The 22,106-nt window shown below is 51.1% G+C and overlaps 1 protein-coding gene and 3 long non-coding RNA genes across 5 annotated transcripts; all 4 read left to right on the top strand.

Annotated features, from left to right (window-relative positions):
* The window catches only part of LOC140691492 (uncharacterized), a 1,216,370-nt gene that overhangs the window by 1,056,481 nt on the left and 137,783 nt on the right, over window positions 1-22,106 (top strand).
* LOC140691499 (uncharacterized) lies at window positions 7,706-13,634 on the top strand. 2 transcript variants are annotated; one of them, XR_012067200.1, is made up of 5 exons: window positions 7,706-7,811; window positions 9,404-9,520; window positions 9,939-10,113; window positions 10,232-10,313; window positions 13,548-13,634. It is a non-coding gene; the product is annotated as an uncharacterized lncRNA (long non-coding RNA). The 2 variants fall into 2 exon arrangements; XR_012067201.1 differs by having other exon boundaries at window positions 10,232-10,323.
* On the top strand, window positions 13,969-18,085 carry LOC140691503 (uncharacterized). 2 transcript variants are annotated; one of them, XR_012067206.1, is made up of 4 exons: window positions 13,969-14,128; window positions 17,041-17,169; window positions 17,512-17,644; window positions 18,032-18,085. It is a non-coding gene; the product is annotated as an uncharacterized lncRNA (long non-coding RNA). The 2 variants fall into 2 exon arrangements; XR_012067207.1 differs by lacking the exon at window positions 13,969-14,128 and adding an exon at window positions 15,200-15,310.
* On the top strand, window positions 18,352-22,097 carry LOC140691498 (uncharacterized). Its single transcript, XR_012067199.1, has 3 exons — window positions 18,352-18,556; window positions 20,322-20,431; window positions 21,827-22,097. It is a non-coding gene; the product is annotated as an uncharacterized lncRNA (long non-coding RNA).

Genomic DNA, 22,106 nt, shown 5'->3' with positions numbered 1-22,106 from the left:
TTGATTTAATCTATTCAAGTTTGCATTTGACCATTATTAACAACTGCACAATGGATGACTTTTGAGGAAATGTTACTTCATGTCTTTAATTCTCACTAACTACACAGGCTATTCAACAGGAAGCAATTTTTTTTCCAGGAAGAGGGACAAAAAGTTAACAATATCTCTGTACCTCTCGGTTCCCAGTGAGTTGGTTGTGATCTGTCAACCCAACTTTGGGGAAATGCCCGCTCCTCCTGGGCTCGCTGCACTGCCACGTGGCCTCCAGGGGGCGATTTACCCCCACACGAATCCAGTATCTTGGTTCATATCTTTGCTTCAGATCCCTCAAGGACTGCCCATGCACCAGGGCCCCATCTGCCCCGCCAGTCTCACCTGCTGGCCTCCAGGAAACTATCCTGGGTCTCAACCATCCTCTGTTCCTATGCCCGCCCCACTACTCTTCATTTTGTCCTTCAAGTGTGGGCTCCTGTGGCTTGCCACCAAGCAGGGGTCTCCCAGTCCTCCACCTTGGGGAACTGCATCGTCCTGCACAGTGCCTAGCGAAACTGTGTGGAGGCCGGAAGAATACAGAACAACAGGTGCTCAGAGGGGCTGCCTTTCCCACTGCAGGGGCCCTGGAGAGCTTTCTCCCAGCTGGTTATTCACAGGCGCTGAAGCTGTGGAATCTCGATCTTACCAATTTAAAGGGCATCATCACTAATTACAAAAGAAATCATTTTTTCAGTAGCAAAAGGAGAAAAGTCTTTGTGCCCCATGCCCCCATCTTTCTTCCTCCGCCTTCAGAGGTGATTCTCACTCTCTGGGCAAGGGTAGAAAGCAACAAACAGAATATTATTTTTCAATGATTCTTCTTTCCCACTCTGAAGATTGCATCCCAAGACTGATGAAGGCTAGGATGGTTTGGCTTCCCTGTACTGAGTATTCAGAGGCTCAGGGTGGAGGGGGTTAGGGAGATAATTCAGCATTATGGAACCAAACAGAGACATTAAAAGGTTCTACTCTAAACAGAAAGGAAGCAGGATGCTATAGAAATGGGAAAACCATCATTGGAAATGAAATAACGAGTTACAAGACAATAAACATGAAGATGTAAAAAAGAAAAAGTATATCAAAATACAAAAAGGTGGGAAAGGGAGACGGTAGCAAGAAAAGATAGATTTTTTTCTCTTTCTTTTTCCTTTTTCTCATTATTCTTAGGATGTGTTGGAGCCTACGTGATTATCAGTCTAAAGGAAATAGATATGATAATGGGTTGATATACTTGAAAAATAGGGTAACCACAAATCGAAAGCATATAATAGAGTTGAAAAAAAAAAACCAAAAAAGAAACAAACTCTAAATGGCTTAAAGACTTAAACATTAGACAAGACGCTAAAAAACTCTCAGAAGAAAACATAGGCAAAACATTATTTGACATATATCTCAGCAGTGTTTTCCTAGGGCAATCCACCCAAGCAACAGAAAATAAAAGCCAAAATAAACAAATGGGACCTAGTTACACCTATCAGCTATTTCAAAGCAATAGAAACCATAAGCAAAATGAAAAGACAACCTATGGAATGTGAGAAAATATTTGCAAAAGATGAGACTGAACATGGCTTAACTTGTAGACTATAAAAATAGTTCATACAACTTAATAAGAAAAAAAAATAAACAACCCAATCCAAAAATGGGCAGAACAACTAAACAAGCAATTCTCCAATGAAGATATACAAATGGCCAATAGGCATATGAAAAAAAGGCACAATATCGCTAATTATCTTAGAAATGCAAATCAAAACTACAATAAGTTATCATCTCACACTACTCAGAATGGCCACCATTCAAACATCCACTCACCATAGATGCTGGAGAGGCTTGGAGAAAAGGGAACCCTCCTACATTATTGCTGGGAATGTAGTTTGGTGAAGCCAATGTGGAAAACAATATGGAGATACCTCAAAAGACTAAAAAAAGACATCATTTGATCCAGCAATCCCACTCCTGGGCATATATCCAGAGGGAACCTTAATTTCAAAATATACCTGCACCCCAATGTTCACAGCAGCATTGTTTTCAATGACCAAGACATAGAAGCAACCTAAACGCCCACTGACAAATGACTGGATAAAGATGTAGTATTTAGATATAAAAGAATATTACACAGTTGTAACAAAGAAGGAAATAATGCCATTTACAGCAACATGGATGGACTTGGAGATTATCACACTAAAGTGAAATAACTCAGACAGAGAAAGACAAGTAACATATGATACCACTTATATGTGGAATTTTTAAAAAAGATACAAATAAACTTATTTACAAAACAAAAACAGACTCACAGACTTAGGAAACAAACTTAGGAGTTTGGGATTAACAATTACAAACTACTATATGTAAAACAGACAAACAGCAAGGATTCACTGTAGAACACAGGGGAAAATGTTCAGTATCTTGCAACCTATAATGGAAAAGAACCTGAAAAAGAATAGACTATGTATATGTACAACTGAATCACTATGCTGTATACCTGAAACTAACAAAACAGCTGTATATCTGAAACTAACTAAACATTGTAAATCAACCACATTTCAATTAAAAAAAAAAGATAAGCTCTAAATAGCTGTATTCAAAGAAAATCTTCAAATCTTACCTCCTACAAAAAGTAAAATGGGAAGCTTGAGCAGGACCAAATTATACTGAATGAGAGGTTACATACCTTCTCCAGCACGTGGCCCATGGTACACATACATCGTGTTTTCCTTCAGGTAAGAATGGCCCTTACTGCCCAGGGAGCGAGTCCTGCTGGGACAAGGCCTCTGTGGCAGTGGCCTCCTTGTCACCGCTCCATCTCACCAGAAGGCCAGGGTTTTCAGAGGGGAGGGAACACAGAGCTCATACACTTCAGATGTATTTCCTGAGAAAAACTGTGGAAAGACCAAATTCACCTGCAGTGCAGGAAACATGAGCACGGCCCCTAAGCAGACTGACAAACCCGAAGCAAGACGGCCCGATGTTCACATCGGAACCAGAACATAAACCGTCTGGCCCCAGTTAAACGATCACCATCTCACCTGCAATGAACTGTTCGTACTCATTGTCAGGGATGTTTCTGTTGAGACTTGAGAGATCAAAAAAGTCAGACCAGGGAATCCGGACCTGGTGGATGTCCAGGCTCTGCTAATGGTAGAGGCGGCCCCAAGGGGGTATCACCAGCACCGACTCTTCCATTTTCAGCAGGGTCTTCAGGAGGAAGGCGATGTGGATACAGACGCCCCTACGGAGGCTGAAGCCCTCCGGAGGGTTGACATAACACAGAAGGTACCTGGCAGGGAGCAAAGGAGAGCGGGTCTTCAGAGCCAGGTCTCTGCACAGGAATCCCGGCTTAGATAGAACAGATACAATGGGAATCTCTGCACAGCACATGGCCTAGACTCAAGACACGTTCAGCAGCTTCTGGTTTGTATAGTGGAGGCACTGCCCACCGATCTGTGTGTGGCCAATTATTTCGAGTCCGGGAGCACATGCAGAAGACATCTTGGCATCTGTCTATCAACGCTAAGCACCTGACTAGTACCTGAGCACCCGTTCTCCAGGGAATCTCAAACTTCTTGGCCTAAAGACCCCTGTACACTCTTAAATACTGAGGACTTCAAAAGGCTGCTGTTTATGTGGGTTAAATCTATCAATAGTTCCTGTGTTAGAAGTTAAATAAGAACTTTAAAAAATGCTTATGAGTTCACTTAAAAATAATAACAACCTACTACATGATACCATTAATACTCTTAAGCAAAAAATAAGTATATTTTTCTAAACAAAAATCATTAATGAGAGGAATAGCAGTGATTTTAATTTCTGAGAATCTCTTTTGGACTGGTGAGAGCTTAATTCTATCTGCCTCTACATTACCTGTTTTGTGATATCACAGACTAGGTTTTCCCTGGAAAACCCCACAGGAAACTCGGGAGTGCAAGAGTGTGCAAAAGGCAGGTGACTTTCCGGCGTTCCTACGAAAATAGTCTTGCATCTCAGGGGCCTCGGACTCACTTTGATAACTGCTGCCCTACCCTAGGCGAGACTCTCCTACACAAGAGCCAGGCAAGTGTCCTGGCTTCTTTAATGAGTTACCGCAGCAACACCCCTCCCTTCTCTGTGTTAATGTTTCCCACAACCTCCATTACTGCAGATGAGGATGTAATCCTCAACTGAGGCCTCTAATCCCAGAAGACTACCAACCTTGAAAGGGAGGGCCCATCTACCATCTCTACACCCCGCACAGTCTATTTTGAGTCAAGCCCTAGATAACTGCTAATTGACACTGACCCTTGTCTTATTCCTGAGTTTTAGCGAAGGAGCCAACATCTGGATGGAACTGAAATTTCCCTGCTGATATACAAGGCTGATAAACCACCCTATTCCAACATCTGATTCTGGGGCTCTTCAAAACGCGGGTAAGGCCCCGCTTCATAAAAGACGGGTCCTCCACCTGCCCTTCCCAGGGGTTCTGGGAGGCCGCGGCCACGCAGGGCTACCCGGACTCGCGGTCCAAGCCCCAGAGCCCGAGGGGGAGGAAAGCCGGAGGCTGTGCCCCAGCCCTGTCCCCCCCGCCCCAACCCGCTCCCCGGCACCACAGCCCTCCCCGGCCGCCACACCAACCCGGATCCCACCCCGGTCCATGTCCACTGGCCCCGCCAACGGCGCTGCCGTACGTTTACCGTCTGTGAGACGCCGCCCCAGAAAGGATGTCGGCCGCCGACTGACGCGGCCAGAACTAGTGGCCCGGCCAAGCAAGCCGCCATCCCCAGCAGCAAACACCGCCATGGTCCCGGGCAGCTGCACACTTCCGGAGCCCGCTGCCTGCCCCAGAAGCGCACGCCAGCCCGCGAGGAGCGCGGCGTCTTTATCCATGGCAACGCCGCGGGGCCCTCCCCTAGCGCTTGCGTCTGCGTCCTCCCGAGGCTAGACGTGCGAGAGCAGAACTTTCGGAGCCAATGGGAGCAAGGGCGCGGCCAGGACGGGGGTGGGGGGAGGCTTATGGGGCAGCTGGGTGGGGCCGGGGCGGGCGGGGCCGCGCGGAGGTCCTCAGCTGCAGGTGGCACCGGCCGGAGGCTGGGGCAATGCTGCCAACAGTGGGCGGGGCGGCGGGGCAGCGGGGCGGGGGCACCCTCACCTGTCTGTGTGCGGGGCTCAGCCTGGGCTCCGCGACCTCCGCTTGCACCGGAAGTGGACCCAGGCTACCGGTGGGCAAGATAGAGGACTGAGCCCAGGCAGGCACGGCTGGCCAGGTAGGGCACCTGAAGTGCAGATCCGCCAGGCCGGCTGCCGGCCTTGAATACGCGCTGCTAGGCAGTTTCCAAGAAGACGGGATCTGTCCCAAGAGGGGAGGTAGGGCAGGGTGCCAGATGCCTGGTTGGGTGCGGTCTTACAGGAGAGCCACGTTGAGAGGGTGCAGAGCAGCCCCTGTGTTGGCGGGGCTAGGAATTTGGGGTATAGGGTGGGGATGATGTGTGCCATTCCCTGTGGTCTCCCAAAGAACTCGCACCCCCAAGCAAAGGACCCTGCTCCCTCGACCCTTCACTGCATCCCCTGCCTTCCCCAGCACCACCGCCCCTGCCCCCGGAGTGTCCCATGACCTCTCCCCACACCAGGCACCGTCCCTGTTACAGGTACTTATCTCCTGGTGGTTCCAGCCCAAGGGTGGGGGCTGTATCTGACCAGTTAGGATGCCTGGAGCCTTTGTATGAAACCTCAGACTATAATGCAGGCGTGCACAGAGGCCCCTCAAACAGGATTCCCTGCATTCCCTCCCCACCACGCACCCACAGCGCAGCTGCCACACCAGGCCAAGCCTGCTGGAGGACCGCTGTTCCCTCTCCACCTGTCCCTGATCAAGAGTGCACCGCCCACACTGCTGGGTATTTAGTGAGCCTTAGAAGAGCAGCTGGTATTTTCATGGACAAATATTTGCTCTTTTGGGAAGAGTTGAGTGCAAAGGGATGTAGGGTATGCCTTTTCTGTTGTCCTGGAACTGGTGACTAGGATGCAAACTTAAGTCAAAGCAGTTTTTAGAGAGAGCCGCAATATATCTTACCCAAAGATCACTGTTCCCCTACAAAGGCAACACCACCTGGCGGGTGGGGTCCTGGTCCCTCTTTCTGGAGGTTGGGCTTTGCACCCTCCAGCTGGGACAGAGCCCGAAACAGCTCTGAACACACTCCAACAGGCTTTCCCAGCACAAACTGCCTTTATTTTGAATCTGGCTGAAGGAAGCAGCTGAGAAATCTGGGTAAATCTTCCTGGGTGTAACCATGCCTTTTGTGCTGAATGAAAGAGCGGCTCTCCACATGCTAACAGCTTAGAACTGAATGTGTGTCGAAGCCTTCATGCATGTAGCATGTTGGGAACAGCGTTTCATGGTGAGGGGAACTCTATAACTTACATGTGTATGGGGAAGCCCTCACTCCAACAGGGTTTTCCTGCACAAACTGCCTTTATTTCGAAATTGGCTCTTGCTGAGAAATCTTGGTAAGTGTTCTTAAGTGTAGCCATGCCCATTATGCAGGATGAAAGAGCGGCTCTACACTTTTTCACATCTCAGAGATGAATGTGTGTTGAAGCCGTCATTCATGTAGCGTGTTGGGAACACAGAATTTAGTGGTGAGAACTATGTAAATTACATGTCTATGATGAAGCACTCTCTCGAGCCGGGTATTCCAGTGCATACTGCCTTTATTTCGAAACTGGCTTCTCAGAAGCCTGTGGTCTCCACTGCAGGTCTGTCTCCAAACCCAGGGCCAGCATGGTAACTCTGCTCCCCCTGTCTATTCTGGAAGTTCTAGGTGTCCTCCATGGCCCTTCCACCATTATGTTTTTGGAAAACCCCACAGATGGAATGGGCCTGAGAACAGGAGAGCTGGATGCCAGAAGCCACTGCCCAGTGTGAGGCTCCTGGGAGGGGCATCTCCTCTCCGTGGGCTCTGATCTAACCTCCCCTCTCCCCCACCCCCACCCCTCTCCTCCTGCATTTCCTGATTGATCCCTGGATAATGGTCCATACCAGGAATGACCTGGGAGAGGTTTTATGAGTCTTTAAGTGGAAAAAAAAAAAGAAATCTTTAGACAAGTTACTGAAAGTAACTTCCAGCTTTACCGGGAAAGACCTCATTCCAATGTTTAAGGCTAGTTGACAGGGTGTCAAATTGCTTAACCACTCACATCTGAGCAAGTGCTACCTCTCTCTCCAGCTCCCCGCAGCATCCACCTGTGGCAACTTGGCCAAAAGAAGGCAAGAAAGCTGTTTCCCCTCGCCAGCACCAGCGTGGCTTTGGAGTCAGTGGAGGCTGAGAGAAAGAGCCCCGCCCTGAGGTTTGAGGGGCCTCCAGCCACAGCCAGAGGAGCGGGGGTTTTCAGAGTGGCCCAGCAGGGAAACCAGGCAAGGCCACCTGGCCCAAGTCTTCCCTGCCCAGAGAGCCCCATGAACTGCTTTGGGCCACACTCCCCGTTTGGGCCCCCTGCAAAAAGTTACCACGGGAGCCACACCTGAGAAGGCAGAAGGACAGCCCTTTAGCCTGGGGTCCCAGCAGGTGTGTCCTGTGAGACCTGTGGCCACATAAGTTACTTGTCTCTCCAGGTCACTGAAGGGACTGTGCTGGGCATCTTGGTGGTCAGGGACATGGGAACACCTCTAAACTCTGAAGAAGGACAGAGAGACTCTTCCTGGAAACAAGGATTCCAGGGAGACACCTTGCCCAGAACTGGGGGACTGTGTCCTGAGTAGACCCCTGGGAGGCAATGTGGGGCTGTGGGGTCCTCTTCTGAGAAGGGAGCAGGTGAGTTTTCCGGGGGTGGGGTCCTGCTTTGTCCAGACATGTCCTTGTGTAAGACTCATTTACAAACACCTCCAAGTCCACCTAGGGGTGGCCCCAGAGGTGGGGGTAGAGGAGGAGAGTGAAGGGTGCAGACTTAGGGCCCCCTGAGCCACCCAGGGAGCCAAGGGTCAGTGGGAACATCTTGGGAGTCTAGTGCAGGGGTGGAGGACGAGCACTAAGAACATGCCAAGTCATGCAATAAAGTGACCCATGACCACGAGACACAGGTGGCCGTACACCAAAAGAGGCAGATAGAAATTTAGACCCAGGATCTGAGAACCTTGAGAGGGGCTGGAGGGTCCCAGGAACCCTCAGGAACAGCTCTTCTAGGGGCACAGACATCCCAATACACACATTTCTCATGGAAGCTTTTTGGGGTGCAGAGTGAGTTACCAGGATCCTGAACTTAGTATGGAATCCCACCCCCTTGTTCATCACGGTACCTGGCAATAAATTGCTGTCATTTGTCCCTGGACATGCACAGGGGAGCTGACTGCTGTGGGGGTCACTGCAGGACTAGAATCTTCTGGTGTCTGCTCTGTGACCACAGAAACCCAGGGGGATTTCTCAACGGGAGAACCTGGAGACCATGCCTGCAAGGACCACCCTCATGGGATGGCCAAGGAGCTCGTGGTAACCAGGTCACCAAGTGACGAAGTTGTGAGGTTGCCTGGGGTATCCTGGGGGCATGTAGATTTCTGAGGTCAGCACGTGGGCCCAGCACTGCTGGATGGTCTGCACAAAGAGGGCCCTGCCCTCCTGATGATGGCTCTTAACACCTGCAGGGAAACTGCTCCCAGGGCTCCTGGAGGTCCATATTGAGAGTGTCCTGCCAGCCTTGTGGGGTCACCTTCCCCTGATGCAGAAGCAGACCTCTCTCCCTTGAGGCCCAGGGGACACCTGGCTCAGGTGCCACCTGTGTGCCCTGGACACGCAGAGCCCCAGAGCTCTGGCACAGCCTGGGGTGTGGTGGTGTCCGGGCAAGAAAGGCCCTGGGAAGGGGGTCATTCAAGGGCAGAGGCCACTCTGCAGGGATGCTGGACCTGGCAGCAATGCACTGCTTCAGTACTCCCTTGGGTTGGGTCTCCAACCTGTGGGATGGAAGGGCCACTCCTTCCTGCGGTGCAGTCGGGGGAACTAGATCCATCGTCAAGGTCAGCCCTGAAAATGGAGGCTGCGCTACCTCCATTCCTGGAAAGAAAATCAGTCCCCTCCAGTCCAGGTGATTCAGAAAGTCATTCAGCAATGTTCGGGGCCTCCACTTTAGGCTTTGAATTAGAGCTGAGCGGCTTAGGAGGCCAGATCCCTGTCCGTGGCTCCAGGAGCAGGCTTTCTGCTGGGGGACAGGATCCTCACAAACACCTGTGTCTTTGTGGGACACTCCCCTCTGACAAGCTGGGAGGCAGGGTGCAGTTGTGGGAAATCGTGTTTACATGAGCAGAGGGCCACCATGTGGTGGGGGCACAGGAGACTGTGAGAATGAGTCCCACAGCCTTTCTGGAATCAAAAAACTGGCAAATGTGAAAAAGTGCATAATTTGTTTTATTGAACAGGCTGCTTATGTACGTTTGGAGGACCAGGTTCAAGGACTCAGCATCCCTCCAGGACAATAGCCTCAAGAGAAGAACAGACAGAGCAGGAGGAGATCTGGGGTTTCTCCCAGGAATGAGGTGGAACAGGGATTTCTGCAGATTTGCAAGGAGTCCCCGACCACTGAGCATGGGGTTACAGCCCCACGAGCCCCTGTCATGTTTGGCTTGGGCTCTGGTTCTGGCCTGCTCATGTATTCTTCCAGCAGAGTTCCAGAAACTCAGAGGGTGGAATTAGAGGGGCTGCGTTTGGAACCTAGTGAGGAGTTGGAGGGTCCTTTATATTGAGTCCCTTCATCCTAATCACCGTAGCTGAAGCCCAACACCCCCCAGGCCCCCATGGTTGCCGTGGAGGGAGAACAAGCCTGGCAGGCGACCTAGGGGTCCCACTACTGTGTCCTTCCCTTGTCTTCATTCCCTTTCACCCCGGAAGGTGTGATTGTCTCGTGTCATGGTGGCCTCCACAATGTCCCTCCCAGTAATCTCTCTTCTCCATCAGGTGGGGTTCCCAACCCCGCTCAGCCTTCTCTGCATGGATGCTGAAGGACCAGGCCCACCTGAAGTTCTGAGCTCGAGCAGTAAGGTGGAAACAAAGAAACCAATGGAAAAAAGAAGCAAGTGATTGTGGCAAAGCTCCCCACCACAGAGAAGCTGCCCTGAGTGGAAGGGAGAGTGTGGGCATGCCCGTTTGTTTCCTATCTCCCAGTGCTCTTAGCTTTCTTATTGCCTACCTGCATGGTTACAACAAAATGATCTGCAAAACTGAAAATATTTACTCTCTCGCTTTTACAGAAAAGGCTGGCCAGCCTCTGGTCCGGTACCAGGCAAGAGATTGGAGTTCCTTTCCAGTTTGGAAACATCTTGGCAGGCCCAGGTTTGCAAAGGTCTTTAAGAGTAGTTACGGAGTTTTGCTTTTAAACTTTTTTACGGCTGTATATACTTGTGAGATGTGGTTGTGATGTATAATTCTGAGTCGGGATTTTCTCAAACTGTTTCTCACTTCTTATACCAGACATTCCTAAATTCCAAGTGGAACTGCATATTAAGGAAGCCATGGAATTTAGCAAAAGGATACAGATCTCATTCCCTTTTAAGCATCGATGTACCTCCATCATGGCAGTATTTGTTATGTGTTATTGATAGGGGAACTAAGTAGTAAACAGATTAATAGAAAATAGGGGATTTTAGGTACACAGGTTCATCTTTTCAACATTGTTTGTAATATTTGCAGTTTAAGATGACCATTCCTGAGAAACAGGCAGCCTCTTAGAATGAAATAGCATTTCCTCTGAACCATAATTAATTTTTATTTTGTAGACAGCAGGAAGGGTAATAACACATCACACATTTGGGGACGTCAAAGAGAAAATGTAACTTTCTGGGAGCGCACTCCCCCGCCTCCCCCTGCCCTTTTTACTGTCCCATTCTCCCTGGAAGGCTCTTTCTTATCTTCTGCTCATGGCTCCAGTAACTCTTTCTTCCTCCTTGTTCCTCAGCTGGTAAGGTTAGTTTTCTACTTTGAACAAGCAAACAAGCCAACAGAAGAGAAATTTCACAAGCAACTCCCAGCACATCCGCTCGCCTTCTGATGCCTGTGACCTCACTCTCGGTGCCCCACCGCTTATTAAAAGTGGCATCGAAAGCCAGTCCCTCCAAAAGTCCCCGAGGCCCCATCCCTCCCATCTTCTCTGGGTTGTCACTCCCAAAACCATCCTCTCTTTCACTGCCTCATCTATTTTGTTCTCCTGCTAGTTGGCACCATCAGTATATAAACGTCCATCCTCTTAAACCAACAGCACTCCTTGACCCTAATTCACCCCCACCAATTGCCACCCTGTGTCTTTGCAGCAAATCTTTAAGGAGTTGTTTAAACTCACTGTCTGCATCTTCTCTTGAGCCATCCCCTTTTACACCCATTCTGGCTTTTCGCCTGATCCCTCGCTCTATGGAAACTGCCCTGTCAAGGCCATCAGTGACCCCATGTTGCTAAATATAGTGGTCAATTTTGACTCCTCATCATGCTTGGCCCCTCGGCAGCATTTGACCCAGCTCTTCCATCCCTCCTACCCCGTGTTCCTGCTTCACTCAACCTCCAGCCCATCTCTCTGTCTGTTTCTGCTTTTGGCCTGCTGGCTGGTCCTTTGCCAATGTCTCCTGTTTTTTCCAAACATATACTGTGGGTGTTCCCCAGGGTGGGTTCCTGGGCCTCTCCTCTCTCTCTCTGCTATTCCTTTGGTGGAAGCAACCCAGCCTTGGAAATTGGCATGCCATCAATTTCTCGATTTCTCCAAAATTCCCTGATTTCCCCTTTCCATCTGAGCCTTTATCCCTGAGACTCACATCACATTCTTTTCCTTTCATTCATCTTGCTTTCACATTCATACATATGTTCTACTATGAAATTACTTTTCCAAATTTTGAATCAGTACATATATATCATGTAAAATGCTCAAATATGTATTATTTCCACTAAGATGCTAATTCTACCTTAGAACATTTCTGCACTTCTGTATTTATGTGAATAAAGCGAATAGTATTTCTACAAGCCTCATAGTTAAACACTGTTAGTTTGGGGCTATTATGTAACATGAAATAATGGTACATCAACATAGTCGTTTTTCATTTATTTTTATGTAACACCGAGATGAGGTTTTTGCCCTGAAGACTGGTTTTATTGAAATTTTACCTACGTTACGGACAGTCAGTTTATGTGAAAGCCCTCATTTCTCCCCTTTTTGATATACGCTCCATTTGGCTATATATAACATATAACTTGGCATGAAACAAAATTCCCAAATCATTCACATAATACAATTAATATGTTTAATTATATTTTTTAAATGTTAAAAAGAAAAAGAAAACAGATTCCTCTACCTATTAGGCACTTCTGTGGCAATATGTAACACACCCCTTAACCATGACATTGAAGAACTGAGCTGATACCAGCCCCTTTCCACCTGCTCAGCCCCACCTTTTCCCATCCCCTTTCCCATCCGGAGAGGACATCCCTCCCATTGTCCAGGCCCAGATGTTGGAACCATGTCCTTTCTCTCTCTTTCTTTTACACTCACAGACAGCAAATCCAGCTTGTTAGAAAATTCTGGATATTCTGTCTTAATTAAATACCTGCTCTCTGCTCCCCGCCCTCCTAAGAGCCACCTTCAGCCTTTCCTGGATACCAATAGCCTTCTGTTTCCATCTTTGCTTTCCTACAATCTCTCATCCACACAGAGTCAGAGGGAGCCTGTAAAAACATACATTGGGGGTGGTGGGTGTTGCTCAGTGGTAGGGCGCATGCTTAGCATGCTTGAGATCCTGGGTTCAATCACCAGCGCATTCATTAAAATAAATAAATTACTTCCCCCCAAAAAACACAAACACAAAAGCATAAGTTGGACTACATCACCCCTCCCCTCAAAACTCACTAAACGGGTCACCATGTCATTAGGAGCCAAAGTCGTCACAAAGGCCTCAGGACCCGGCGTGCTCTGCCTCTCTGCCCACACTCTCCCCCTCACTCTGGGGGCCTCTGGCTCCGGCTCTTCCTTCTTCCTCCGGATCTATTCTGCTTCAAGTTCATTACTCCGTGAGATCTGCCAGGATTGCCTTATTCTCTCCTGCCTGTCTCCCACCCCACCGCCATCACCCGAGTTTGCTCATATCACTCTTTTTTAAAAATTTATCCAAACTCTTGCTACCCCAACATGCTGCCTGTTTCCTCTGCTAAAATTCTGAGCCCCCAGTGATGGGGAGTCAGGTCTATTTTGTTGACTGATAAAGCCCGAGAGCCTTGGGAACGGCCTAGTTAGGAGATTCCCGTATGTAGTAGGAGCTTATACACATTTGCTGAATGAATGTAGATGCCCTGGTCCAATCCGATGGAGCACTTCTGTGACGTGCTCAAAGAATAACTCTCCTTTCCACCTGAGAGGGGGTGACAACTTCCCTGGTGATTAAAGGCAAGAATTTTTTGCTTTATGCTGTTAACCTTAGGCGGGGAGACTGGGGGATCTTCATATATATTTTTAAATTTGGTTCACTCTGCAGTTGGTCTTTGGTCTCTGTATAATTTTGAGAAACTCTTTATGAGTGACCATTCTTTGATCAGATTGAACAGGTTCCAGGGGGTAGGACCAAGCCTGTCCCATCAGCCATTCTATGTGTCTTGTCCTGGGACCCAGTGGATGCTCAGCATGTAAGTGAACCGACAGGAGTGAGTGAAGAGATGGGAGCATCTCATTATTGTGGCAGATCTCTGTCCAATGCCTTGAGATTTGGGGAAGGGTTTACGAGTGCAGAAGGGAGAGGTCAGGTCCTCTGTGCTTTTCCTGAGTGCCCTGGCCTTACCCATTCCCCCAGCCCCCTCTGGGCAGCCAAGCCAAGGAGCTGGGCCACCAGGGGTTGTGCTGATCAATAATCCACCTTCACCCCAATTCCGGGGGTAGGTACACATGGTTGTAGACACTGGAGTCAGGTCCTTGGAGGAATTCCTCACCGAACTATGTTTTGGACCTTTTATTTTTCTCTAGAACCTCCAGCTGAAGAAGATTGTCTTAGACACATGAAAGTTGAGGACACCTTCTGTCCCCTCGCAACCCAGGTGGGGCTGGGAGTCTGCTGTTTCTATAGCCGGTGGGCTCGTGTTGATTTGGGCATCCCTGTGCCTGAATTCCTGCAGTACACTCGGTGGTAAGGATGGGGGTGCCTGGCAGGGAGGGAAGCGGGTTGGGAGACTGTACAGCTGGGCTGATGTTAACCTGGGGTGAGCGGGAGCTTGCTGATGCATGGCATCTCGGGGCAGGGAACTCTCCACACTCAAGAGGGGTTCCCACTCCCGCAGGGTCCCTTTGATCAGGGTGCTGGGCTGTCAGGGGACCACAGGGGTCCCAGTGAGGATTAGGGTGCCTTCAGGCAATGGGAAGTGTGGGGTCCAGTGGCAATTGAATTAACTGTGCACCCAAACCCAGCCCCCACCTCTTTCAGCCTGTTTCCTAATCTGCAAAACTGGAATGTTATTAAACATCTCGCGGGGTCATTGATGGGCTGGGACAGACTAGACAGTCAGGAGCTGGAATTCCTCTGTCCCCTGATTGTTTGCCTTCTTTCTGACTATTTGCTCTCACAAGCTCAGTCTCTCTGTCTCTCGCTCTTTCACTTCTAAGTTTCTCTCATGCTCTGGTTTCATTTGATTTCCAACCACCGCCCCTCCCCTCCGCCAAACTCCAGATGAGTGAACTTGATTTCTATGTGTCAGTTCCAAATTCCCAGGAAAGATGCTCTGTCACCCTCTGGATCTGCTGTCCAACCCATGAGTTGTGGCCAGAGGAGCGAGTCCTTCTGGGACCAGCAGAGGGTCTCTGCCCAGCCCCCAGCCACCACTGTGGGAGCACATAGCTCTCCGTGGAGGAAGTACTGGCTGTGACCTTGTGTCACTAAGTGTGAATTTATGTCTTCTCTTGAACCACCTTCATCCTCCTAAACAAAGATGAAAATTAAACACTCCCGGGATTTGTGTCATGGAACACTCAGGGTGGGGGCTAATGGGGCTGGAATTTCTGCTGTACTTAAGGGGCTACACTGAATCCCCAATGAGAGCCTGCAAAGGGAACAGCACCGGCCCCACCCGGCACTTAGGGCGCTGAGTCTGCGTGACGGTGAGCCAGGCTTCTGACCACAGCTCAGGGGTCTGGTCTGACCAATTAGCCTTTGAAACCAACCAGCTTTGGATTCCTCAATCCCACCCTGAGGTTTTACCTGAACCATCAGCTTCTGTATCTCTGAAGACAGATGCTGAGGACCCTTCACGTAAGCCGTTCGCACAGCCCTGTTCAGGCCTTTGTGCTGCACGGTCTGCACGGCGAGCTGACCGAGGTTTGTATTTTACTGATGTTAGAAGTAGTCTGGTTTCCCGATGTACTGTTTCACTGAACAAGCAACAGAAGCCACTTCTCGCTGATAAAAGCAGAAAAGGGACATAATGAAAAGATACTGGGAGGGTGTGTGGAGTGGCCAGGACCGGAGCCAACCCAGGAGCTGTAGGAGGTGTTAGGGAGCCCCAGGCACCAGGCTGGGAGGGGTGCTACCGGGCCCCCTGCCACCCCAGAAGGGACCCCCCTCCACCCGACCCTCCACCTCACTCACTGCAGGTTCATGTCCCGGCAGGGCCAGGTCACACTGAAGCCACCAGCACACACCTCAGTGGGGCAGCTGGCCCTGTCTGAGCTGCGGGCATGCCTGGTGTGGGGAGAGGCCCAGTTAGAGGAAGGCGGTTCCTCTACTGTTCCGAGTTAAGGTGCAAGTCAGTGCCCATCACTCAGGAGAGCCAGGCTGGACGGACCTCATTGTGGTGACTAGGCTGTCTGAGTTCACTTATTACTTTCTACGTTTGAAGGCCCTGGAGGGAGAAAAAGTGAAGGTTCTAGTACTTATTTTGTGTTTCCCACGTACCAGGTGTGGTAAGCAAGCCACTTCAGACAAGGCCCGGAGCAACCACGTAAATAGGCCACGGAGCAAGTCGTGCAGTCAGGCCTCTGTGGTCCCGAAACCCGTGTCCCCATCGGCTCCATAGTTACCAGTGGAAACTAGGGGGATTTATGGGACTGTGTGCTCCTGTGGGGGCTGGGATATGTGTGTTTAAGTCCACATCTTCAGAAACTCGGCTAGAACCACAGCCACTGATTGCACGGTGGCAGAGGAAGGGAGGATTCCAGCCTCTGGTCCAGCTCGTGTGGAGCTCAGAAGTTCTTCCTCCTGTCCTGAAAATAACACCAGATCTGAGGGAGCTGCAAACCCACTGCTCTTCTTAGATCCCAGAAGACTGAGGGGGAAAGCTGCTTCCAACCCAGAGAGGTTGCAAAGGGAACAGCGGGCAGGCTTGGAGAGTCACAGCTCCCAAGGCAGAACCTGCTTTTGTAAGAACCCCGGGGGCAGGCAGATTTAACAGGTCCCTGAGGCCAGCAGGAGGCTCAGTGTGGGGAAATCAGAGTGTGACAACTCCAGGGGGCCAGTCAGAGGGGCCCCATGCTCTTTTTCATGTATTTTACATCCAGGACCGTGTCCTGTTCTCAGAATGAAGGTCAGAGGATAACTCCTCATGCTTCCTGCCTGGAGAGGAGAAAATAACTGTATTGAAATACACCCAGAACATTCTGTTTCATTGGGGGAAGTTGTTTTTTGTTTGTTTTTTTAATGAGAAATTATTTTACCAGAGCCTAACCAAGCTGGGAGAAAGGAAATCCCTTCTGTGTCACCCAAATTGGGGTGGGGGGAAAGAGACACACTTGTGGAGGTCACAGCTCAGGGCACAGGCTCAATGAGAACTAATCACAGGACTGCAGATGCCCTGCTCTGTCCCGCTCCCCCAACACCTTACCTCCATGTCAGTAGGGCCCGTGTGTAATAACAGGAATAATACTAACAGAAGTAAATGTCTCAGGAGTGTCTAGGGAAAACCCAAAGACAGCAGGGAGATGAAAACAAGGACACACAGGCTGTTTTAGCCTCTCACACCAATAGCTGTAGCAAACTACACACAGCCCAGCCCCAGTAGATAAACAGACAACCTCACAGAAGAAATTATTTATTTTGGTTCTCTTACCCAGTGCATTCCATGGTGCATCCTCGCCTAGAATTGAGTGGAAGCAAGTCCATCTCAGAAGGGACATAACTGAAGAGGGATGGCTTCCCAGACTCTGAGGGGCAGAGAGAGCACCAGCCTGGGTTAGAGAAAGGTGAGGGGTGGGGTAGGGTGTGGGCTGCCTTCTTCCCCATATAAGGAACCTTCCTGAGGCCAGCACAGTAGGAGGGAGGGCCATGGGGTGGAAGCAGCCAGACTTCATCCTGAGAACTGTTGGGATGCCTCAAAGGGACCATTCAGGTGCCCAAACTGGGCCCTGATTGAGGGAGCCAGTCGGTCTGACTCAGATCCCAGGACTGAGGTGGGCTCACAGCAGGCCGGTATTACTTGGCCGGATCCATTTCACTTCTCCGAAGCCCTGTGTAAAACATGAAGCGTGGAAGCCTGGTGAGCACAGCTCTGCCCTCAAGACCGGTTTCAACTCCTCTCTTCCCAGAGAACAGCATCTCTGAACCCGTCCTGGGTGACCTCACAGAGATCACCCTAGTGGCCCAGGCTAGTGACCGGGAACATGTACCTTCCTGCAGGCAACCCCTGACGTCCACTGATGCATCATATACTGGCAAAGAGTGAGTCACTGTGCATTGGTCTAACAGCAGAGACTCTGCCAAAGGCCCAAGAGGTGGTGTGTGGAACATGCAGGGGTGCAGGAGTGTAAGCAGTGCAAAAGTGTAACTGGTGACAGGGGTGCAGGGGCTGTGGAGGGCGCAGGCATTTCAGGGGATGTGGGGGTGGAGGGATGCAGAATTGCAGAGAGTAGCAGGGGTGCAGAGGTGCAGGGAGTGTAGGGATGCAGGGAGGTGCTCAGGGACCTGGCCAGGATAAGAAGGCAAGTGCACATCCTTGCAGTCAGCCTGACCCCGGTAGGCTATTGCAATGCTTTTGGGCGGCGGCGGCGGCGGTGGCGGTTGTGAGGCTGCCCGGGCAAGCCGATCGATTTCTTCTCTTCCCTGCAGCCTGGCCTGGGGTGGGGCTTGGCCGCCGGAGATTCGCCAGATGTCGCACTCCAGGTAAGCTTGCTCCTGGTAGGTGGGGCGGTTAGGTCAGAGGGCGGTGGCAGCGGCAGAGGGGCGGAGCGGGTCTACCCCTGGTGAACGGGTGGAATAGCTGCCTTGTCCCGGCTGCTGGGCCTGGGAGCGGCCTCTTCTTCCCCAGGTCGCCGGACACTCCTGTCCCACTCAGCTTGCTGAGTGCGGAGTGGGGGCGGGACCGTTAAGGTGCGGGACCCACGGGGGGAGGGAGGCTGCCGCGGGGGAGCCGATCAATTCGCTCCGCTCTCCCCGGAGGCGGAGCCAGGGGCGGCTTCTGCTGCCCTAGAGGCGGGACGCGGGTCTCCAGATGAACTTGCTCCTGGGAGGCGGCGGCGGAGGCGGCAGGGGCAGGGGATGTGTTCCAGGGAGTTGCTCCATTTCTTCTCTCCCCCACGGCCTGGCTTGGGGGCGACGTCTGCCGCCGGAGATTTGCCTGAGGTCCGACTCCAGGTGAGCTTGCTCCTGGGAGATGGGTGCGGTGCGGTCATGGGGCTGGTAAGGTGGTGGCTGCAGGCATAGGGAGGCTGCCCCGGAGGAGATTGTGGATTAGCTCCATGTCTGCACCGCGTGGCCTGAAGGCGGCCTCTGCTGCTCCAGGTCCCGGGACACCCCTGTCCCACTTTGCCTGCTGGGGGCGGGAGGCAGGGTAGTCAGGGTGCAGGGGTGGCGGTGGTCGGGGGCCTGCAGTGGGGGAGCGGCCCATTTGCTCCCATCTTCCCCGCGTCTTGTCCTGGGGGCGGTCGCTGTTGCCCTGTGTTATGAGACGCGTGTATCCTAGTCGGCCTGACCCCGGGAGTTGGACTTGGTACTTTGGGGGTGGTGGCAGCAGCGGCAGGTTTTCCCATGGAACTTGTCCATTTGCTCCCACTTCCCCCCATGGTTTGCCCTGGGGGCAGTCCCTGTTGTCCCAAGTTCGTCGGACGTCCATCTCCAGGTCAGCCTGCTCCCTAGAGAAGGCCACTGTGAGGTCATGGGCAAGAGTGGTGGCTGCTGCGGGGGTAGGGGCTGCCTTGGGGAGCTGGTGGATTGGCTCCCATCTCCCCGATGGCCTGGTGTGGGAGTGGCCTCTCCTGCCCCAGGTCACCAGACGCACCTGTCCCACTCAGCCTGCTGGGGGAGGGGCGCCCTGGGCGGTGCCTTTAAAGTGCGGGGGTGGCGATGGCGGGGGTAGAAGACCTGCAGCGCGGAGCCTGTCAATTTGCTCTCCTCTTCCCCGCGACCAATCCTGGGGGCGTCCTCTGCTGCCCAAGAAGCCGGATGCCCGTCTCCAGGTCAGCTTGCTCCTGGGAGACGGGCCCGATGTGGTCGAGGGGCAGAGGCAGTTGCGACGGCCGGCTGCCCCGCCTAATGGGGCCACTTCTCCTCTCCCCTGACCTGGCCTGGGGACGTCCTCTCTGGCGCAAGATTCGCCTGACACCCCACACCTGGTCTGATTGCTCCTGGAAGGTGGGCGCGGTGAGATCAGGAGGTGGAGAGGACAGGGGCTGCCCCTGGAGAGCTGGAGGATAAGCTCCAATCTCTCTGCAGGCCTGACGTGGGGGCGGCCTCTGCTGCCCCTCGTTTCCAGGTCACACTTCTTCGGGTCATATTTCCCCGGGGTTGCGGTAGGGTGCGGGGGCGTCGGGGTGTTGGCGGGGGTATGGAGCCTGCCGCTCGGGAGCTGGGGGTTTAGCTCCCATCTTTTCCGCAGATTGGCCTGAGGGCAGCCTCTGTTGCTCCAGGTCGCAAAGCAATTTCTCTGACAGCTTAGCCACCGGAGGTGGGCAGGATGGGCTGAGAGGGCTGAGGCAGCCGCCAAGGCAGCGACGGAGGGGGCTGTCCCTGGCCAGCTGGTCAATTTGTTCCCATCTCAACCTTTGCTGCCCCAGTTCCGCAGAACGCCCTTCTCCAGTTTATTCTTCTCCAGGGAGGTGGGCGCAGTGCATGCAGCCCGAGGTCTGGGCTCTCCCTTGGGAGGGGCAGAACTCTCTTGTTCTCCTTTGTCTTTATTCTTCAGCGAAGTGGTTACTGGACGCAATTCTTAATTCTGAGAAAGTGTAGCCTGTGTTATGGAAGAGCTGCTGGACAGTGAGGTTTCTGGGTGGATTTTCACATCAGCTGATGCCCCAGGCAGGCAGGAAAGCTATTACTCAGAGCTTCTTAGTCTGGGGTTGGGGATGGCCCCGCCATCCTCACCATGCTTTTTAAAAATGTGTTACTCCCCTCTTTTTCCTAGGTGACATTTTAGGTTATTGGGTCTCAGATTGCTGGCACACTCATCCCTGTTCTCAGACATCTTTTAAACTTGGGTGAAGTGATAAGTAGGGGAAGATGATTTACTGAAAGGTACGAATACTTAAATTCGCATTAAAGCTACATTCTGTCAATCTTTCTAAAATGATTTTCCTCTGATTCTAAATCCACGACCTAGTGAATGTTGTACTCCTGTGTAAATCATTGATCTTCACATCACATTTGTTGAGTGGTCAACGAGATTTGTTAATTAGATTATTCCTGAAAGGAAAAGTTCAGGCTTTTCAGAATTCCTTGTCTGATGTCACCCAGGCAGTCACAGTAGAAGACAGAGCTGATATAAAAATCCCTCAGCTGCCTGAACTGCAAAGCTTCTGGGATTACTGATCCCTGAAATGCAGGTGACTCTTGATGATAATCTGGGGGATGGTTTAAATGATCAGATTCTTCCAGTCCTATAAATGGGTTCCGTGGCCCCAGCCCCGGGAGAACTGGACATAAGGGCCATATCGTGTGTGGTGGGATGGGAAGGCAAGGTGTAAGAGCTGGAATCACTGAGATTCCACACTCGCTAAACACAGACTCCAGAGCCTAATTGTTGTCAGGTTCTGTTCTGGATTTGAGAGTGTGTTCATACATGATTCTTGCCCTTCTGGAGTCACTGCCTGGGTGGAAGTAACCTTTACATAGATCTGTGGAGGATGACATTTAAGTAGATGGGCTGTTATGGTTCTCAATGTGCCCAGGCTTGCTCTTCCAGGAACTCGTGGGACTAACGCGAGTCATGTTATTCACTCATTCACTGATTTATTACCCTTGAATTGATCACTCGTCCCACAGTAAGTGAAACAAGGTAACAGGAAGCTGAGTTTTGTCCCCTCTCCTATCACTGATTGTTTTTCAGTCGGGCGCCCTGCGTATGCATTGTGAAATGGTGGTATTTCGTGCCCAATGGGGCAGCACTGTCAGTTCTGAGAATCAGGGGAGACACATGGGTAGGACAGCACCCTGACACACATGGCACCCCCCATCCCGTGAGACAGAATTGTCGATGCTCAGGTGACCCGATGTAGACTGCGGTGCTAAACCTGAGCATGTTTAGTTATCCTGGTGGCTATGAAAATACAGACTACCAGTCGCTACCTCTGGAGACTCTGAGGGTGTGCACCCCAGAATTCTGCATTTTAAGAAGCACTTTAATGAATCCTGATGAAGAGATCTGAGTGTCCCACGGAGAAACACTGGTGTGCGAGGCACCAATATTGAGGATTCTCAGGGAACGATGTCTTTTTAGGATGGTCCATGGGCCCTCACTTTAGACTTTTGCCTTGGGTTTAATTGTATGTGTTCAGAAGTGATGTCTTTCAATTCCAGTGCATGTCAGCATGCTCTGTGCAGGGATTTACTCTCAGTAGATGGCAAAAACTATGATTCTTCATGTCACCGAGCTACACTGTGAACGATATTTTATTTTGGTTTTCTTTGTAGCAATGCAGAGTCTCCCGAGAAGAGATTTAGACTCAACAGCTTTGTGTCAGACTTTGGAAGACCGCTGCTGCCCAAGGTGTTCTCTGGCAGTGCAATGACGAATCTAGGTCCCTCTTTCACTGCTACATCAATGAAGTGGACCACTTGGACAAGGCCAAAGCTGGTATCCCTACCATAGCCCTTTACAGTGTTATTCGGCTCCAGGAAGCCATCAGATGCAGCAGGTGGCCAGAGGAGGAGCCGAACAGACACATGAAATGTGACATCCCCAACTTTATCA

Source organism: Vicugna pacos, chromosome 35, assembly GCF_048564905.1.
Source record: "Vicugna pacos chromosome 35, VicPac4, whole genome shotgun sequence".
NCBI lineage: Eukaryota > Metazoa > Chordata > Mammalia > Artiodactyla > Camelidae > Vicugna > Vicugna pacos.
This window is presented reverse-complemented; position numbering and strand designations above follow the sequence as displayed.